The 22,809-nt window shown below is 32.8% G+C and overlaps 1 protein-coding gene across 11 annotated transcripts in view; it reads right to left on the minus strand.

Annotated features, from left to right (window-relative positions):
• The window catches only part of LOC114340088 (TOX high mobility group box family member 4-A-like), a 605,389-nt gene that overhangs the window by 183,464 nt on the left and 399,116 nt on the right, over nucleotides 1-22,809 (minus strand). For 6 of the 11 annotated variants that reach the window (XM_050647328.1, XM_050647331.1, XM_050647329.1 and 3 more), the window contains one exon: nucleotides 13,632-13,678. The exons of the other annotated variants lie outside the window; for them this stretch is intronic. The gene's annotated coding sequence lies outside the window, so the exon portion shown is untranslated. The remainder of the gene's footprint in view (nucleotides 1-13,631; nucleotides 13,679-22,809) is intronic. 11 annotated transcript variants of the gene reach the window in all.

Below are 22,809 nucleotides of genomic sequence, written 5' to 3' on the forward strand. Positions count from 1 at the left end.
CAGAAACTACCCCTATCTCTTGGAGAGCATGTTTTTACAATTTTCTCATTACCTATGCATTATTTTAAAACAAAACTAATACAGAATTAAATACCACTATTTTCTCTACAAATAATGTCCTATGCATTTTTTTCGTATAAGCAACCGTTACGGCACAGTGGCGCCGTAAACCTAAGAATTGCTTTGGCTGGCTCCAGTTTTTGTTTTTTTTTTCGTCACCGATTAATTTTATCGATAACGTACTTATGGAAAATAAAAGAACATACTGTCTGATACACATTATTACCTATGCATATTTTATTTTCTTTGCGCCCTAAAGCCACAGTGGTGGCCCAAAATCAATTTTTGATTATTTTCTTTATTAATTCTCCTTTTTTTGGGGTGGTTCCGGGAAAAATATGGGAGTGCATTATACAAATTTGTAAATAACACCAGTATGGGTATAAATAATCGCTGAAAGTTTTTTACTCTAGCATAGGCGGTTCAAATAGTATAAAAAGGGGTTTTTTAAAATGTAACACCCTGTAATTAAAAAATTTAAAATTACCCTTAAATGAAACCTATACCAAAAAATCAGCCACTTATTTGTAATTAATTGCCGCAGTGTTTATTCTTAATTTTCATTACAGTTAGGGAAAAATAATTTTTTTTAGAATTATCTTTTTTAAAAATTTGTCAACTTTGGGGCGCCATCCCCGCTAAACGGTGGGTGATAGACATATGCTGTCGGGAAATAAATAGTAGGAAATAAATAGTAGTCCTCTTCATTTTACTATAAAGTGAATTTTTTGCAAAACATACAGGAAGGGCTACGTTTCGCAAAAACCACAAATTACCCCCTTTAAAGGGATGAAAAGGGGGGTACCGGGGCGAAATTTTTTAAGAAAAAGTTAGTCTCATAATAAGCACCCCTTGATATACCAGAAAAAAAATAAAACCGGAATTGTGTTCATTTTGCGAGGTTCAACCTCTGTTTCCTACATTAAGAAGAAAAAAATCCATTTTCATCAGGACAATGCACCGTGTCATATGAGGATTTTGGCAATGGCTAAAATCCATAAATTAAAGTTCGAATTAAGGGAGCATCCACCATATTCACCAGATTTGGCCCCTAGTGACTTACATATATTTCAATAACTATGAAACAAAAAATTATGAAAATGATCTGAAACCTATAAATGTTTATGATCAATTAATGTAGATACAAAGTTTTTATAAAGATAGGAAATTACATACTATTTGTATGTAAACTAGAATGAGAAATCTCCATGGCATAGTAAAATATTTCTAGTGACTAGAAAGGTAGCATTTATTTGTATGCGCGGACCAATTTGGCCTGTTCATTATATTATAATTTATAGCGAGTATTTAGCAATGAAATTAATGTTGTGGAATGAGCTATAGGCTGAAATTTATGGATCCGGGAAAATCTCATTAAGAATGAAGTTGTTGGGTTTGTTTGGGGGTCGAGGGTGAGTTATTAGGGAATAAGGGAGCCGGGTGAGGGTGGAAGACCCCACGAAGCCCGCGACTTTGGAGAAAGCGCAGGGGCGGCCTCAGACCGCCTTTGGGACTTCTTTATTAATTTTCTGGATAAAATATAACAAGCTGGTGTGAATGGATAATCTTTTATATGTGTGGTCCAAGAATATGTATTTAGTTCAGAGGAATAAACAATCCTGTTTATGACTCTGACCCTCCATGCAAACGACAGTTATTTTGAGTAGTAGGGACCTCTATAACGAGAACCTATGTATTACCTATATGTTTCCAGATTTTTTGGACTTGTGTGTGTTTTGTTTTATGGCGCTGGAACTAAGCCAATTAGTCAGTTTTCTGGACTAATTAGTTATTAACAAATTAAGGTCAAAAGACGGTCTACTTTTGTCTATCAGCAAAAAGTGAAGCATTTGAAACAAAGAAAGAAAGTAACTTATGTCATTCAAACCTTCAAAATGGCGTTTCCTAAATGTTTCTATCATAATTTGTTTCGTAGAAAACTGCAAAAGTGATAATTTTTTTTAAAGGTTAGTAACTTTTGTAAAAACGACCTTACAAATTTCAAACTGATTTGAACTGGTGCGATTCTGTATTCATATGTTCTCGTTTCGTTCTTTCTCTTTTGGTCGTCCTATATTATTTTCCTTGTTGCCTCTTATAGATATAATTTTATTACAGAATATATTGTTTTTACTATAATATTACTTAAGTTCTTTTCCAAAGTTTTTCCCAGTATTTTCATCTCAATTCTATTTCCATCTCAATCCATCACTCTTTATCATTGCTTTTTGAATAAAATCTTCTTTTTTAGTATATCTATTCGAAGTTCCAACTTTGTTCTTTTTTCTTTTATGCTTTTAAATTCTTCATCATATTCTAGTCAGCATGTTGTCCTATTTGTAGTTCTTCTAATTTTCTTATTATTATCTTGGACACTTAATTTTATTGATGATTTTCGTTAATGTGTTTGGTTCCACTGCTACTAGTTTATGCTGTATATCTATTTCTGTATATTCTTCAGTGTTAATGTTATTAATTCTTTAAGTTTTATCTTCTGCTTTTACTATGAAACATTTAATGTTATAGCGCTTCTACTTTCTGATACATACGTATACCTAATTATCATCTAAATTTTGCTCCCAGAAAGTATTTCAAATTTTTAAATTGTTTGTCATGTATCGATGTTAGATAAGATAAACACAATTTCATGGTTTAAGTACACTTTATTATTCAGTATAATTTACCTCAACCTGAATATACTTGGTCCAACAAGATTCCATCCTTGACCTGAGAATCTGGAAAGGCTACAAAATACGTTTTCACTGCTGTTATGACCTTATCATTTGATAAGAAGCGCTTTCTAGCCACGAATTGGTATTGAAATAGAATTGAATTCCAGCTTTTTTGGTATTGAAACAGATGGAAGTTGCTAGGTGCCAAATCTGGTAAATATGGTAGATGCTTCAACAATTCGAACTTTAACCTATGGATTTCATTTTAATCAAAAATTTTCTTCTTCTGCAAATCGGGTTATTTTCATGAACTTTTTTCTTCAGCTGGTATAAAAGGTATCATTAACCTGCAGAATTTATTGTTTTACCAGTTTGTAAGTAATCTCCAAAGAAAATTCCTTTCGCATCCCAAAAAACTGATGATATGTTCTTGGCCGATTTCTGGACAAGAACAGGAATTCAAGAACCAACGCAAATACCATTTGTTGCTTGGAGTCATAAGGAAATGGTATGGTATGAGAGATGTCGAAAGTATCATTAACAAAACAAATAAAGGCCCTTACTCAATAACGAACCGAAACAGATGACTGGCTAGAAGCGCAAGACAACAGAAAATATAACTAGTGTATCATCTTATGTTTAGTGGTTTAATCAATTCTACACATAGAAAAAGAAATGAATCTAAGAACCGCAACTGAAACCGGTCCTGTGTTGTTGGTTCCAAGCCCCGCAACTTGAGGAAACTTGCGCCCTAGAATGTTCCCCGCGGACTGTAAAGTTATGCAATCGATATGGGGAAATTTGAATACTTCGAATTGTACTAAGCAAAGAATTTTATTCACTATTTTCAGGTCATCTGTTTATCAGGTTTTTAGTTGGCAAAAGTTTAAATGGAATTCCCAAGTTTGCCCGGAAACTTCCATTTCAGCGCGAGAAATTCATTTCTAGTTTAATTATTTTTTTTCGGGTGCGACAAAACAATTTCGCTTCCGGCATTGTCGATGTTTGATTTTATTCTATTTCGTAATAAATTTCTTTGGAACTGTAGTCTGTAGTTCAGATTCCACGACGGGTTTATCTATGACGCACCCTTAAAGTATTTTCGATCGTAGTAGGCCAGGAAGAAAAAGAAAAAACTGAAAAAATCTTATACGGTTTCTGAAGATCTTAGAAAGTTTTTTAGTTTGGTAGTTTCTAAATTAAAATACATACAAGAATTAACCGAGATAACTGCAAGAACCCTTATTTTCTCGAGCTACTTACCCCAGTTAAAAAAATGTATGTTCTGCGAGCCACAGCAGCCGAGATATTGCAATTTTTTTCAGCGCACCTCAATTTGAAGTTCTATTCCAAAAAACAGGGCTCGGAAAGTTCTCTCCTCCTTTAGAGTGGCGGTATTTTGCGAGTACGATGACTTGGCGGGTTATAACTTTTTACAAATTTTTCTCTGTATATGATACAATAATTAAAAACCGCTAAACGCCGTAAAAATGAGTGGAACATACAATATTCCAGCTACAAAAGATCTGATATGAATATTACGTGGCGCGAAAATGTATTTTCATTTTGATGCAAAACAAAATTCTAGTTTTATTTTTAAAGATTTTTCCATAATGTTTGCTAAATTTGAAGTAAACGCGCCGTGTGTATGTATGCCTGGCGGCTTAGACACCATTTGAAAGCTTAACTAAATACAATTGATTTGGTGAACTGGCTGTCCTGTCTCTTTTTGAACCGAATATATATACCCCCAAAAAATATGCCATTTTGTACCTACCAAGTCCTATAGCTGGCTTATGGGTGGTCAAAAGTCACGAACTACATCGGTTCTGAATCGGCCCTGACACCCTCTTCAAACAAAGAAAAAAAATTCAGATAGGTTTAACTTTTCCACATATATACATACATATCGACAAACATTTTCCCTTTTTAAATAAAAATTGAGTCATATTTCTGAGCTCGGTAACTTTTGAATGGTATAACCGATTTTCAAAATTAGACATGCGTTAGAAAGGTAATGATCAGTACTATCAGAAGCCGCAAAGGTCGGAGTTAAATTTTCAAAGTTTTTGGGAGTTTTGGGGACAAGAACGAAAAACAGACCCTAAATAGGAAGCGCCGTAAAATCAACACCCGTGGACCAAAATGGATGGTTGACATATTAATGGGTGAGTCTTTTCCTGAACATTAAGATGGGAGTTTGCCCAATTTTCAATTCAGTCAGATTTAGAAAATCGAAAATTTCGTGTATATATAGTGTCGCGTGTAGGGGAGTGTGGATGTGCGCCACTGGCGAGAACTGCCGTTCTCTGGTAATTTATAAATTGGATCATAAAATCTAGAAGTAGAAGCTACTTCTTACTAAGTAGTAGAAGTAGTCTTGTAAGTAGTAGAAGCCTACTTACAAATGCGTGACATAAAAAAAGAATGTGTGTGTACTACTATGTACGCACATAAGAAGATATTCTTCTATTATATAATAGATAATTTAAACGAAGTAAATATACTTAAAAGGTTATTTGTATTTTATTTAAAAATCAAACTAACTTTCTTATCTATCACTTTCAAAAAATTTTTATTAAAACAACCAAAAATAAAAAAAAAATATGAATCGGCCCGGGAATTGAACCCGCAACCTTCCAATCTCAGTGCTAACGCATTTCTAACTACTCCATCGAGGCACTAGAAATGAACATGTAAGTTCGGATATAATTACACAACACGGCGACATATAGTGTAAAAATGTGCTTACATAATATTTTATTAATCCAAAAACACAAGAATTATAATAAATAATACAATTCCTAAAACCACTAATATATTCTTTTAATGACTTATTTGCACAGTTACAGATACATACATACCTATCTTGAAAGATTAGCAATGAACTACATATCTACTGTCAGTGTGCGCAGGCGCGCGGTAAATGCACAATTTTACCCTAATCGATTCGCCGCTAAAGAAGAATATCTTCAAAAATATAAAATGTATTATAAATGAAAAAATGTCGCATCTTGTTCTGGTTTCACGACGACATTTTTTTGTATTAGTTTTACTTCTATCTGAGTATCGAGACCTATTTTTCGTTGAAATTTTGCCACATTGGATAGACGGGTAGTAAAATGCAAATTTTAGATCTTCCCTTTAGTCCTTTTAGTTCAACATTCGTATGGTTGGCAAGTAATAGAAACCACGAAGGCGTAACCTACCAGAAAATATGTCTCATTAAAAGTTTATTTCTTTGGAAATAAAACTTTGAATTGTTATTATAAATGTTTATAAACTAAAAGTCAGCACTTTTCCAAAGGGTCAAGATGTACTACAAACGTATTTAAATCTTACAGGAAGTTTTATGTCAGGGCCTGACTGTATCCGTTTCCATAAAAAAACTACTGACAACTTGTTTTTGAGAAAACGGTAATTTCTAAAGTGTTTTTCTTATGGCAGTAAAACAAGAACTTTGTTTTGTTTACTTATTGTTTAAATAAATCTAGGTAAACGATCTTATCTTAGTACAGACCATTAATTTAATGGTCAGATCGTACTTTCAGATGAAGAAAATCTTATGTAAAGGTAACTGGAACGTGCGGCACTCTAATAAACAAACAAAATTGCACCAGTTTTATTTAGAATAACAGTTTTCTCTTTTTTACGATGCAGAAAGAAAGAGTACATACTCGTTGAAAACGACGTTAGCATAAGTGAAGATTTAATAAAAATGATCAGATAAAATTGACTTACAGTTGTTAACGAGATGACTCAATAAGAAGCAGGTTCCATATCTATTAAAATAGGAGAAAACCTATTAAGAAAAATAAAACCACAAATGCATAAGGAACAGAAGGAACCCGTAAATTTTTAGTCAACAGTCAATATTTTTCATAGTGACTTACACACCATCAGATCTTAAGCTAAGAATATGAAACGAATAGAGAAAAACTATACTAAATTTACAATTAAGATGCAGCAGAAATAAACAAACCAATACACGTTAAATGCTACTAAGAGAACTCCCAAATCATAATTTATAATGTATACATATACACTGTAAATCCCAAAATCATGATTTCCAAAGTTTATACATTGTAAATTATGATTCGGGAGTTCACCTAGTAGCATTTAACGTGTCTTGGTTTGTTTATTTCTACTGCATCTTGAATTAGTCCAGGAACCGAAGCTTTTCACCTCGCAATTTTTACAGAATGGATCGATTTGCTTGAAAATTTGAGAATAAGTAGTGGATAGTCGAATGATCAAAATCTATATGATGCCGAAAGGCGCTTTTACCATGGGTATGGTTGCCACCTCATCTCGGGGGTGGAAATTTTGAATTATATTTTGACCGAGTTGATAATTTCATTATAAGCAAAAAACGTTCTATACCCTTTTTTGGTAAAATTAATAGTTTTCGATGTTTTTCAATGGTAGACTCATTTCGAAGTCAATGTTTTTCAATAAAGAAGAATGAATAAGGTCAATGACTAAAAACACCGCTAACGTACATTATTATGCTTCTAATTGGATTTCTCCATTTTTTTCCAAAAAAATATATTGATTTTTGAACCATAACTTTTTTATTTTTTTTTTCTTAGAAAGTTTGTTAATAAAGAATTGTGTAGGTTTTTACAAGATCTATACGGCTATTAATATCCTTTTAAAAGCCTCAGTCGCAAAAAGAGGTGACTTTGAAAGGGTTGGTAAAGGTGGTTTTTGCATGTTATTACAAGTTTTAATTGTCAATAGCTCACTCAATTTTTGCCATAGAAAAAATTTTCTTGGGATTTAACACTAGAATGTCTGGGTTAGCATACCTACCTAGAAAGCCGGAAGGGATCATTTTGGCCCCACGTTCTTTAATCAATTAAAACTCAGTTTAAAGAAATTAAATCAACTCTAGACGGTAGAATCTAATTTTATTTTTTACTTTTATTGTTTAAAACATTCACTGCCCATCAAAAACATTCGGAACACCATACAATTTGCAGTTTTTGATATTTGCCACACATTACCTTGTTACAACCGTGGCAATGATTTGAAGTATGATTTCCTTTACAAAATATTTTCAACTGATATTTTTTTCATTTTTGGATAGTAACAGTGACAGTTGTTGGTAGACCTGGTGTTGCTAGACGTAGTTCCAGATTTCGGGAGACAAGGCCCATAATTCTTCACACAGCCGAAGAATAAACTTACGGAAACTGAGTCTACTTCCAGTTATTTCTTTATAAATAATCCATGCATTTATTGCTTCCAAGTCAAGAGTATGATAAAACACGTACATAGGCCATCGTCTTGAAGTTGCTTTTGTAGTATATAAAGACACGTCATTTGGTCCTCTACGCCAAAAATTGCATCTTTGTGTTCACTTGTGTTCGTATACAATTGTATCTTTATTACGTAGATGATCAGTACCAGTATAACCATTTACAATAAACATACATAAATATAATTTTACCCATTCGACAGGAATTTGAAAGAAAAGATCGTCGAATTTACCAGAAAATGATAATAACTTACATGGGGCCAATTTGGCCCCTTTAGACTTCTATGGTAGATCTGTTAAAAAAATCATTAAATAAATTTAGTAAACAATATTTTTACTAATATTTTACAATATTTTTTTGTTTTAAATAAGGCTTTGTATCAAAATATTAAAAGTCATAAAATATGAAAATATTATTGCCTCAAATAAAAAAACTACAATAACTTTAAATCGCAACAGGGGCCAAATTGGCCCCTCCGGCTTTCTAGTGTTAAATAAGCTACAATTTCATATTTAAATATTTTTTCGTACCTCTGATGCTAATCTTTCTATTCTGAACAAAATTGCATTGTTTACCAAACTACAAAAACTCGTTATTCGCTTTTAACTCCATTTTTTTTAAAACTAATCATTCTAAGCCGATCAAACTTCTCGAACCTATTAATAATACATAAATAAAGAAGACTAAATCAGGTCAATAACTAATTTTAATTAAGGTGGTGATTAGGGGGTTGTTTCTGATCACTTTTTGCTGAAAAAAATAGGGACTGACATTCTTTTCATTATAAGTCACTTAATTTTTTAGCTAGAGACTTTTTTTATTTCTGGAGATATTTTTAAATACCTACCTTAAATTAGTTTGAACAAAAGGTATCCTCCAAAAATGCTTAGTTTTCCCATCTTTTGACTTTGAAAGTACAATATTTAGTATTTGACAAAGAAGAACTAACATTTAATAAAGTATAGCTCGATTACTATTGGTCTTAAAGAAAATTAAAAAAAAAACGGTTTTGTTTATTTTTTCAAAATATACATTTTTGCTAAATAAAGTTGTTTTGATAAAACGAAAACTTTTTGAGTTATTAGCAGAAAACTGACTGAAAACAATGATTTTTTCGATATAAAACTAACACTTTCGATAGCGAATAAAACGAAAACTATTAATTTTATCAAAAAAATGTACAGAGCATTTTTTGCTTATAATGAATGTTTTTACCAACTTTTGCAGTCAAAATATATTAAAAAATTTACACCCCCGTGATGGGGTGTCAACCACCCCCATGGTAAAAGCGCCTTATTGCATCATATAGATTTTGATCTTTGGACTATCCACTACTTATTCTAAAATTTTCAAGCATATCGATCCATTCTGTAAAAATTGCGAGGTTTTATCCTATTTTAAGCTTCATTATTTGCACTAAATAAAAATTTAGTATAATAGTTCCTAATAAATTCAACAATATCACTACAGTACAGTACTGGTTCACATAATATATATTTCTAAAACTTCGATGCGTTTTTAGCGCAAAAACCGACGAACCACTCTGACTGCAGCACTACTATGTGGCGCCACAATGTGGCTTAAACAGGCGATGTTGTAGCCCAATGATTTTATAATGGACGCCACAGTGGCTGGCGACAGTCGCTGGCCACTGCAGAGTGGTTCGTCTGTTTTGCGCTTATGGTTGATTCATCATTTGCAGTAATCACTTATCAAATCACTAAAATAAAGTTATTTTTTGTAACTTTCGCTGTGTTGAAAAGTTCTAGTTCCTTGCCTATTCTGTGCAGCACTTCTTCTTTTGAGGTATGCGATATCCACGAAATTTTGAAGATTCTCCGGTTGATTCACATTTGATGGATAACAAGGGCATACCACGGGTTGTTCTGAGGAGTCCAAGAGAACGAAATGTGCATAAACTAATAATTAAAACTGTCTTTCATTAAGATCTCTACATTTCTGGTCTGAACCAAATTGTATGTTTCTGTATAAAATTGTTAGTCTTTATACAGGATGTCCAGAAACTCTACCGACAGACGAAGACAGAAGATTCCTCAGATAAGTTTAAGACAATTTAACCCAATTCGCTTAGTCCGAAAATGCTTCCTAAAGAGAGCTAGAGCTCTTTGAAGGTGGCGTCTTGTAATTAGTTTTTCTTAAATACCTCCAGAACGCTTCTATTTCGAAAAACAAAAATTGGTACGCATATTCAACTTCCAGAGATAAATATATTCCATCCATTGCAAATTTCTAGGTCCGGTCATATGCGTTCATTTTGGGTAGGACAACGGTTATTTTATCGCATTTTTTGTCTTTAATTTTTAAGCATTTTTGACTCTGAATTATTAAATTGTGGGTTATTATAGTAGTACTAAAAGATACTCTTGCTGTAAGTCGATAGGATACACCGTTTTCTAAAAAAATCAATTTGAAAATGTTTCGTTTTTTGAATTTAAAAAAAAATAAACAAAAAAACTATTTAGAAGGACGAAAACTGATACATTTATTTATATTCCAGAGATGGGCCGATTTCATTAATTGCGAATTTCTAGTACCGGTCATATGCATCTGTTTTGGGTAGGTCAATGGTTATTTTATCGCATAGCTTTTTTGTCTTTAATTTTTAAGCATTTTTGACACTTGATGATTAAATTATGAGGTATTCGAGTACTTAGACTTACTCTTGCTTTACGTCAGTAAAATACATCGTTTTTTTTTTAATTTTTTCATTTTTTTTTCAAATTCAAATAACGAAAAATTTTCAAATCAATTTTTCTAGAAAACGCTGTGTCCTACCGACTTAAAGAAGAAGTACCTTTTAGTACTAGAATATCTCACAATTTAATAATCCAGTGTCAAAAATGCTTAAAAGTTGAAGACAAAAAAGTTATGCGATAAAATAACCGTTGCCCTACCCAAAACGGACGCCTATGACCGGTACTAGAAATTCGCAATGGATGAAATCAATTCTTCTCTAGAAAATAAATACATGTACCAATTTTAGTTTTTCTAAACAGAAGCGTTCTGGAGGTATTTCAGAAAAACTAATTACATGACGTCATCTTCAAAGAGCTCCAGCTCCCATAGGAAGCATTTTCGGACTAGGTGAATTGGGTTAAATTGTCTTAAAATTATCTGAGGAATCTCCTGTCTTCGTTTGTCGGTAGAGTTTCTGGACACCCTGTATAAACAAAGTTCGGTTGACCAGGTCCTATTTTGAATAGCATTATTAGAATATATTAAATTGTCTAATTGTCATGGTCAGTTTAAAAACAATAAAAATATTCTCATTGACCCCAGTCAAATGGTAATAAAGAGACCAATAAAATTAAAAAAAGAGAACAACTCACGATTAAAATAAGCATTTAATGAATTTAGTCGTATGTGGTGAACGAACTAAGCTATGTTCTTTCTAGAGGTATCTATGAACTTGTGGCTTGTGCGAGTGGACGGTTAGAATGTGAGGTAATAGAGGTCTTTAGTCGAGATGCCCGCTAATAGTTGATCATGACTATTATATTAAACGTTAAACAACAGGAAGGACTAATATAAATTTGCATTTTTTTCTCTTGGTTTAAATTGGAGATAAATTATGTAATTTTAAACATGTGTTAGAGCAACTACCTACTATTTAAATTTGTTATTCTCACACGTTTTAAGTTTGTTTTTATTATGAAATAACAAATAAGTATAATTATAAATTGTTTGACAGTTAATAAAATTAAAGATAATAATACAACGGCAACAAGGATAACTAGAGTTCGTTTAGATTATTTGATTAGACCAGTGGTTCTCAACCTATTTGAGTCAAGAAGCACAAAATTCTTTTAATTATTTTTGGTACCACCTATCTGAAATACATATCAAGTTAGATAATATAATTAACTACAAATATGCTGGATTTTGGCTGTTTTTCTGTTTTGTATACCACCGCAAATAATGATATAACCAGTGGTATATGTACCACAGATTGAGAACCCCTGGATTAGACCGTTTTCGGTCACAGATTAGTGTAATGTCGGTTGCCACATACGGTGCCACACCAATGTAAACAGCCCAATTCAGTTGAACGTTCAGATTAATCCGAATCCAAACTGATCACTTCCTATTTATTCTTCCTATCTTTTATACAGCCTATTGTAAAGCATCTTCGTAATAGGCTGTAAGATGGCAATTGAATAAAATTTAAAGGTCCTGTCTTAAAACATTAGTTGATATTCACTACATTTTGTTAATTTTGGTTATAAATTTAGTTGTATTCTTTAGTTGTATTTAGTATTTAGTTGTTTATTCTTTTTCTTCTTTTGGTACCGCCTCTAATGGAGGTTGGCCATGAATTTTGCAAATTCATCTTTATCCCATAATAAGATTAAACCTATTACAGACTGTCCTATCTGTCATATATTCTTAATGTCTCTATTCACAATGTTCTGTCTGATCCTTCCAGATACGCATTTAATATTAATTCAAATAATTAAGGCTATGGGTACATAATTCGCAAATATTTTACGTGTATCCCTACTTTTTCTGTCTTTACACGGCAAATTACGTGTAGTAAAATTCACACTGGTGTGGATATGTAAACATTACTAGAATGTCATTCTACTTGAAAATGTCATAATTAATTTAAAGAGATGGCTTTTGAATGTTCTTGGATAACTGTTATTTTTATAATTGCAAATTATTAATTCAGTTAATAAATGTGATAATTTTTTCACTAACTATGTTTTCAGTGATTGTAATAATTTATTTGTACAACAAAAACTAATAATCAATCGAGAAAAGAGGAAAAGTGTTAAAGTGATTTTTTAATAATATGTTGTTATTTTGGAACGCTTACAATTTTGAACATCTCTAACAACAAAATACTTGGATCACAGGATATATCTGATGTATTCTCTGCTTGGATCTTTCACAAATAATACACAATAAATAACTTTTTATTAAGTTCACGTCTTAAATCAATTATTTATCAAATACACTATATATCAATAATATTTAATCAATTTCTCAAAATATTCCCGATGCAATGTCAAATATTTAAAATTGTCACTGATTGTCAGTGTCTGACTGACAATATATGCTGACAATATTATATTCGGTTGAGTGCGTTGTAAGACAAAGACAGATTTGGAAAATATTACCACGGCATTGTGTTCATTTTTTTCAAATCCTGAAAAAACCAATAAATATTTTTGAAAAATTTAAACGCAGAATGAAAGACTAAATTATTACCGAGGGCCGAAAGTCCCTTAGAATAAATAAAAAGTTTATTTTGAATGAGATATTTGAATTTAAAAATTACAATAAATTTTCTCTTAGTTTTTTCACCCCTGTAACTTATTAAAATAAACATTGTAGAAGTTCTCAGGGACTTTCGGCCCTCGCTAATAACGTAATCTTTCATTCTGCGTTTAAATTTTTCCAAAATACTTATTAGTTTTCTCAGGATTTGAAAAAAATGAATCCCCATTTGAATAGCATTGCAGCCGAAAATACGTTCCGATCCTCTTAATAAAAAAGCAGAAAAACAGCAAGTAACAATTTAATTATTTAATTTATTTTAATACCTCTGGATTAGAAGTATGCCATTAGTCTAATACAGTTAATGAGAAGGGTTAATACAATGGTTTACCTTGGGTTATATTTGATGACTTAAATTGCTCTGGAACATGAACTGACCTAAAACAAAAAAAAAAACGCAAATTAGTCTTAATAAAATATTTAGGTTTTTTACATTCTTAAATCATAAGCCCTTTTTTGGCATGTTTTTCACTAAATATTGTATATAATAAAAATTACATTTTATTGTTTTGCGGTTGTTTCCAAAAAATTTCTGGTATTAAACAGTAAATAATTGAGTATCCCTTGCAAATAATATTATTTTTAATTGTTATGTTTCAGATAATGAATAGATACACGAAGAGATTGACATTCTCAAACTCAGATGCAGAATAAGTAGAGAATAACCATATATAAGATGGATTGATGATGTGGAAGAAGACCTTTGGATTCTAAGGGTCTAATGATGGAGGGAATTTGCTAGGAATCGGCAGGAGCAGACCAAGATACACAAAGGAATGTCAAGTCAATTTTTCTTATTCATGTGCCTCGTCCTTTAAGGACATTAACGATCATCATGGCCCATTTTATACTGTCTGCAGCGGTTCTGAAAAGTTCTATTATTGTTTTTCCACTTCACTGCTTTAAAATTTTCGACCAGGACGTACGTCGTCTCTCTGCCGCTCCTCTTTTTCCTTCCACTTTCCCTTTAGTCATCATACCTGGGTCACATACATCGAAATGATAAATTCATTGAAGGAAAAATAGATGGAAGAAAAAGCGTAGAAAGAAAAAGGAAATCTTGACTGCGTACTATCAGAAATTGGACTAACCTTAGGATAGAACAAGTATTACACGTTGCAAACGATAGGGATACGTTTAAAGAAATGGTCACCAACCTTCGTTAGAAGACGACACGAGGAACAACTGATGGTTGAATATCGCGTAATGATCTTAATTCTCTTACAAACATGATTTGAAAGTAAACGTATAAAATTTTCCTTTAGCTTGTAAACAAATAAAGAAGAAAAAACGTTTTTATTATCGCCAATTAGAGACGTGCTTCATAAAAATCATTAAAATCGTTGACGTTCTCCTAATCAATATCTAATATATTATGAAATACATCTTGCTACATTTTGACTGACTTTCAATTACATCGGTTTTTTCTAACTTAAAAACACAACCTTTCATTAGAACTGGTTTATATTTAGAAACCTAATTAATGATTTCATAACAACCGTTAGTATCTGGTCAGATTCTTAAAGGCGTATTAAAATTCTTCCAGTAATTGGTTTATTATAGTTAATGTATATTTTAGAAAAAAAACTTGACTGAAAGGTGTTTATTAAATATGTTTTAAAAAGATAAAACTAGAGAATACGCTTACTCAGTGAAAAAAACGAATAAATCCAGACACTGAAATTACAGATTTATAAGTACAAAGGTAGGATGAAACATTATTTTTCTATCTAACAATAAAACACTGAAAACGTTTGTTTTCTATCCTTCCACAAAATTTATTATAACTATGTGACGACAGCTGTTTCGCCAGAGTGAATTTCTCAAGTGATTTAGTTTAGTATGTGTTTGCCTTTTTAAAGTCTTTAACTGAAAGAGGTTGAGGAAGAGGTTGAGGAGTGGGGAACTGTTTGTCTCGAGTTGGTCATTCAGAATTATATCTGTATTTTTTAATTTATTAAGTTCCATAAATTCTAATAAAGATAGCTTAAGGCCTTTATTTTAAATATGCAGAATTTGAAACTCTTCATTAAAAGAATGATTATGATCCAGAAGGTGAAGTATGTATAAGTGTCTGTTTTTTTTATTGTTGAAAGCCCTTTTGTGTTCTGCTACCCGTTTGTCAAAGGTTCTGCCAATTTGACCGATGTAAGTTTTCGGACAGTCACCACAAGTTAGTTTGTAAACACCACTCTGTAGTTGCTTTCTCTTTCGGCTCTTATTGTTCTTAAAGATTTGTCCCGAAAAAGTCTATCGGGACGCCTAAATGTCCCGTATTTATGTTGAGTTGATTTTATGTATCTGACTATATTTTCTCTCTTTAATTCTTCTTCAATCTCGGCATTTGTTTTCATTCTTATGTCTCCCTCTCTTGTTACATTGTGGCCCAGTATTGTTCTCATTATTTTTCTTTCACATAAGGTTATCTTACTATTTCTTGTTAATCGGCGTTGTTTCCGTCCCATATGTAACAACAGGCCAGGTTCATCTTTGTTCTCTTACTTAGAGTCTTGCTCCTCAGCAGATTTCTATTCATTCCATATTATGTTTTTTTGCCTTTCAGAATTCTTTCCTCTGTTCTCTCTTTTCCGGTTTTTCCGCTTGTTAGTCACAAGTAGCTTCTGTGGTATTGTTATTAGATATTTCTGAGTTGTAGTGTCGTCCTTCCCTATTGTCATGTATTTTGTTTTGTGGTGGTTTATCTCTAGTACTATTCTATTCGAATCCTTATCTTCCTACTGCTTTTATAAGTGTCATCTTCGTCTTCGCTATAATGACTAGATCATCTGCATATGCTACTATTTGAAATTGATCTCTAATAATGTTTTTGTTTGCAAAGTTTGTCCTCCTTATTATTACTTCCAATGTAAGGTTAAATAGTGACGGGGAGATGGAGCCACTTTGTTTCACGCCTTTGTTTGCATTGATCTCCTTAGAAGTTGTTCCGTTGAAACTGATCCTTGCTGTGGTGTTCTTTAGGCTCACTATTGCATATAACTTCATTTTTCTGGGATTCCAACATTCTCTAGCTCCGACTGATTGTATAAAAAGCGCTTTTGAAGTCTGTGAATATTAGGTGCATTTTTCTGTTGTGTTCTCTCTTGCTGCTTTTCCATTTCATTCTGGCGGAGTTCTTTAGTGTTCTGTCTGTTTCGTAGTCTTGATCGTACCTACGTAAATTACATATTCATGTAATTTACGTAAGACCTCCTTGGCAGTGGCACACCTAGGGTTGGTTTTGAGGGTACCCCCCCCTCCAGGGTATATGAAAAATATATAAAAGATAGTAGGAAAATTTACATATTTACAACTTGTCTTTCACAAGCAATACAAAAAAAAATTTGGTGCCCAAGGTTTTTTTTGGTACGCGGGATCCAGGCCTTAGATGTAGAAAATTTTTGAGTTTCATTATTTAGGTATAAAAACGACTGGAGTAAAGTGATCAGTCATGTCAGTATGAAAAACGATAGGATTAATATTAATTTAATTTTTAAATTAGCTTAAGTTTTTATATGATGATTTATATTTAATGTTTATTAAAAACTTTTGATCTACAATGTGTGTTTTTATTGGGCGGGGTCCCGCATTCTAACTGGAACCAGGGCCCGCGGATCTATCAGTACGCTACTGCGTCGGGTGATTACTTTGGCCCCACCTTGTCGATAACATGATTTCTTATATAGGATAGGGAGAAGATCGCCCTATCTTATTGACGATTTTTGTTGATAAAATACATCCCGGTCTTTTTTTACGTCCGTACAATATTATATTAAACCAAACCATATTAGAAGTACACGAAAAAGTTGCTCTAGAATATTTTAAATACCAAAAAATATCCAGAACACATTTTTTATGGTCTGGGATTCAGCATGTGTTCCTTAAAGGAAAGAATTATTTATCAATCGATTGAAAGCTTTGGGATTTCTAAAAGTGGCATTTTAGGAACGATTTTATTTTTAGAGCCGAGGTTGCTCTTGTTGTGATAAAAACTATCGAACTTGAGCGGGCTTTAGTTTGTTTCAGAACAAAACAAATTTGTAGCTCTACGGGATGCAGTTTAAAAAATAAAAATAGAAGGAGTTGTTCCTAATACTTGGTATATTTTTTATACGTAAAAAAACTTAAACGATGGAAATAGAAATTAACAATTAATTTTAGGAAGTATACTATTAGATTTTGCTTTTAATGTATTACCATGCATTAATGTCAGAACATAAGAAGTATACGAAAATAATATAAAAAGGTGCTTGGATAAAAAAATTTAAATATCACTTCTCACCCCACCACTTTCGCCTCGCTGGAGTACTCAGTGTCGTCCTAGCAGCTTTCGAAGATGGAGGTCACGATTGCTGTTACCGCCAATGTGAAATTCATGCTGTGATGCGTTTTTTAAATACAAAATGGATTTCACCTATTGACGTTCATTGTCTTTTAATTTAAGTGTATGGGCAAAAGTGCACATCTGTTCTACAAGTTCGCAACGAACGGAAATTTACGATGAAGATGAGAGCCGAAGGCCTTCAGATTCATTCTGAATTTTCGTTTAGCCTTCACTGAATTCAGCGACCATAACCTCCATCTTCAAAGGCTGCTAGGCCGACACTGAGCAATGCAACGAGGCGAACGTGGTAGGGTGAGAGAAAGGGAGAGTTTATGTGTAAGGCAGTGTTCATGATTTCTTCCAGCACGTCGCACTTCTTTGTCAGCAGCATAGGGAACTTGTTCGTGGACTAATGTAAAGAACCGCACATTTTGGCAAATTGGATCCTTGAATAGGAAAGTTAACTTTCCCATTCAAAAAAGGTTGACATTTCGAGTTACTGGAGCTCTTCTCGAGATTCAGAATCGATTGAGAAGGTCCATGAAAGCCGTTGTCTAAAGGTTTGCTACCCAGGCTGTCCATACACCATGTGTGTTCTGAGCCCATGGTTAGTTAACCATAGTCTATTAAGGATTCTTTTGTACTCGAGACGTTCTCCATCTTCATCCTGTACGGAGACAGTGTATGCGTGTGTCTTCGGTATATCTTCCCCTCCAAAGCTCTGAGAGATGCCCTCTCCCAAGGCTGTAGGATTGGAATCACTTCCTTTAACTACGTCGCACTTATGTCATCAGCACAGTTAAGTTGTAGAAAATCTGGCCTATGGACACTCTTCAGGAAGCGAACCTGAGTTCCTGCTTCGGGAATTTCTTCATAAGCCACCAAGATTGCTTTTTGGACTGCCTTCAACTTATCCACATCCATGTTGGTTTCTGGAAATCCTTTTAGTGCTGTTGCAACCTTAACAGAAGCTGCACCTTCGGTTAAGGTCACACTCTCGGTTTTTAGCCTTTTTCCTTTGCTTTGGATTTCCGATGGGGAGCTTCCGTATGCTTTGACCTTTTTGGACCTGTGGCTTCTCAGTTTGTTTCTGTTTTGTCATGGCCTCTAATCACAATACGTTGCAAAATTTCAGTCGACTTAAACTACTATTTTATTCATACTCTATTATCGAAAAATATGACACCTGTTGTTGAAAACCAAAAAACAATAAATGTCACAGCACAATCATGGACGACACGCCGAAATGTACAAATATTTTCCTCATTAATGTCTTAAAACAAAAAAAAACAACGTGATAAATAACCAACACATGCTAGACCAATATATTTTCTAATAGGTGAAATTCCTCTGTCACAAAATAACATAAATATTACCAACGGAATTGTTTTTTCTTCGGATTAACGTGTTAGTTGTGACCCTAATAGCTTGATTAATAGCGCATCATTTCAATGAAATAATGTCGATTTTGGCTCCTAAGCCGGATTTACTTATCAAAATATTATTAATAACAGTGGAAGAGTGTCGGCATCATTTAATGGTGTAATATTTCATTTCCCGTTATAAATAAATTGGTTCAAATTTGGTTAAATAATTTTCTTTTTTGATTACGACGAAATGGAGATTCGGATTTCTAATGAGTTGTAGAGCAATCTGATGTTTTGCTATTTTGAATTAATCTTTATTCATTATTATCTACAAACTCATTAAATATAATCGACAAGTTCAAATTACACCTGCACCTGTAACACATAGAACTTACTTCAAAAGAAGAAATAGAACCAGATAAATTATTACAAAAGAAGAAATATTCTTCTGTCCCTTGATTAGTTTCGTTAATATTACATCACTAGTTATATACACACCCAAACTTATATGGAATCACCATCTATTTCAAAGTAATATTTATTTCTTTTGAAAAAACTTGTTATTTTTGCGAAGAATAAAGGTTTTTTTGCAAATAAACAAATCAATAAGACAATCAGATAGTACGGTATAGGTTATTTGCTTGTGTTGCAAATTGAACGAAAATAAATAAACTAACTTTTGCGTCCAAAAACGAAAACATGCGTCATAGGGGGTTATAGAACTTACAACGGGGAAAGATTATTGGTCTTGTGGAGCAAGTAATGTTCTCAGATGGACATAGCTGTAGAGCTAGGTGTAACACAGGGCGTTCTGTTCAAAACCTATGCTAGGTAACAGGACTAGGGAAGCTCAAAAATAAAGCAAGGCAAAGTCGCCAAAAAGTAATAACGGCTCGCCACGATCGTTTAATTGTCCATTCAGCTTGAAGACACCCAACCATTTCTCACCTGCAGCTCCAAAGGCAGCTTTTGGAAGCTACAGGTGTAACTCTTTCAGTTGAAACGATAAGAGGAAGAGTTCTTGCCAAGAAGTATAAAGCAGGAGACAGTTATGGGTTCCCGAGTTATCCAGGCAGCACAAGATTGACCGCCTAAATTGGTGTCTTCACCACCAAAACTGGAACATTGGGAATTGACAAAATGGGCTATTTCCAGAAAAAGTCAGGATTTGTGTAAAATCAGATGACCCACGAAATCGTGTACTTAGAGGTCGAGGAAGACAAGCAAGAACGAAAACTGTCAGATCTGTTCACAAATATACAAGAGGAAGTGTAATGTTCTGTAGAGGAATTGTGATCCGTAAAAAAATCCTTTAATTTTCATCCAATCAACTTTAACTGCTCACAGGTATGTTGATAACATTTAGTTGGGCTCTGGAGAGGTGCAACAGGAGAAAATTTAATCTTGCATGATAATGGACCTCCACATACCATTAGAGTGATCAGAGACATCATTGAAGCAGAAGGTATCTCTTGTTTGGAGTGGCCTGCTTGCTCACCCGAGATTAATCCTATAGAGTATTTGTGGGATATGCTTAAAAGAAAAATTAGAGCTCGCCGGGATAATCCACAAAACACCGTACGGCTAAACTGAAGCTTGCATACTGACTAGAAGTGATAACACTGACTACAAAAAAAAACAAAAAAAAAATAAAAACAATTTAAACATTATTCGTGTTACATTAAAATTGTTTATGCTATTGACTTTAAAACAACTAATTTCAATTTGTTTGTTAAATACTTTATTGTTTTATTAAATTACTTTATTATTAAATGATAAGAAATATCAGGTGATTCCAGTTTTCCAGTTTGGATCAAGTTTGGGTGTGTGTACACACAGCGCCAAAATTAACGGAACACTTTAAAAATGGAACATGTTAGATGTCTCGAATTTCCTAAACCGGTCGTCCGATTTGAGTGATTTTTTTAGTATGTTATAGCCTTATTATTTAAGAAAATCGATGTAATGATATTGTTGCTAGGTAATATTTTTCGTTTTATTCGTTCAAGAGGAATATGTAAATCATCGTGCATTCATAGCATTTTTGGAAGAGTTATAGAAACAGAACATACTGATGTCTTATACCACAATCATATTTCATGGTTAAGTTTAGAAAAGGTTCTTAAAATATGCTGTGAATTAGGGGAGGAAATTGCTTTATTTTTAGAAATGAAAAACAGCGACAAATTTGCTAAATTTTGAACGCAAAATGAAACTTTTAAAATCAAACTCAAACTAATCATTGATCGTACAAAAAAGCAAGAATTCATCCAACTATTTCGCTCATTAAAATCATTAAATAATACCATAAAATAAGTTTAAAATTTATGAAGAAAAACTTTGTAATTTTCTGACGGAATTTGAAAATAGTTTCAAAGATTTTGAAGATAAATTTTTCATTAACACTTCTAAGAAATCATTTTTCAGTTCAAATTGATTCGGTACCAGTCTACATTCAACCAGAAAATAAACCACAATTTAAGTTTGAAATTAAATTTATTTGACGTTTCAATTTCCACTTCGGAAATCGTTATAAAAATAAAAACATACAAAACGATTCAAAAACATATTTAGGTGTTCATCACTTTACGATTTGACAGACAAAAAAGAAAAATGAAAATAAAAGTTGTCAAAACTTTAAACGCGTTTTTCTCAAAACTGATTTTTTCAAAGGCGTTGGACATTGCAACTCAAAAGCTACTTGATAAATCCACCTGACATTTTTTATATATTTTTTTAGACATTTCGTGAGGTAATGCTGTCGAGATATTTTTTCTTAAACAATAATAAATAAGTTTGTTTTGCACCCACCTTTTACAAAAAATTTTCTTATTTTGACTTCTGAGTGATATCAAAAACTCAAAAATAATTAAAACTTGACAGCTTGATAAATTCATAAGCTAATAAAATATTTTTGAATTCTTTGTTGATGTCTACTGCAAAATCTTTTTTTTTTCGAGGTTTCTGTAAAAATTTGCCACCGTTAACTTATTTTTCAATATTTAGTGTTGAATTTTTTTGAATATTCTTTAAATTATACCGAATATGTTTATTTAATTTAAAAATAAAATAATTCTACCATAATTTCAAACAAAATTCACAAAAATGTGCTTGAAATAAGGTAACAAATATTGCGGCCCTCGGTAATAGACCAAAAACATTTTGTGGCCCTTACGAAAAAAAGTTTGCCCACCCCTGTATTCTAGAGCATAATCATTCTTGAGACACAACCTCTTTCACCTCCTCAACTTATTCAGTTTAACAACATCACTTGAGAAAAGCACTCTGCCGAAACATCTCTAGTGAAAATAAACAATTGTAATCAAGTGTAGAACACAAACGTTTTGAGTGCTTTATTTTTCGATCAATTCCTGATATGAATGTTATACCTATTTTTATCTGTATAAATAAAAACATATACCACTGTGTCAGTTTATGAGTTTTTTTAAATAATGTATAGATGGCATCGAGCTTGGATTCTCCTCACCTACAATGACACAGAATAGAGCTGTGTCTCGCCTTGATACTCCTCAAAAAGTGCACGACCACGAAGTCTCATTTTGAAATATCGTGTGACACAAACACTTTTGTAGAATAAACGTTTTGCTAGCTGGAATTTCATAAAGCCAGAGGGTTTCTTTTGGCTCTAGTTATTCTTAAGAACACCTACACAGTGGTGTATACAAACTTACATGGTGACTATCTAAAAAGTTACTTAGGTCACACTGGTACAACACTTAGCAAACATATAGCAGAACCCAAAAGGGCTTCCAATAACAGAAATACAGATTCTGCGCACGCACATCATCTTCTAGATCACA

The sequence above is a fragment of the Diabrotica virgifera genome, chromosome 3, assembly GCF_917563875.1.
Source record: "Diabrotica virgifera virgifera chromosome 3, PGI_DIABVI_V3a".
Classification (NCBI taxonomy): Eukaryota; Metazoa; Arthropoda; class Insecta; order Coleoptera; family Chrysomelidae; genus Diabrotica; species Diabrotica virgifera.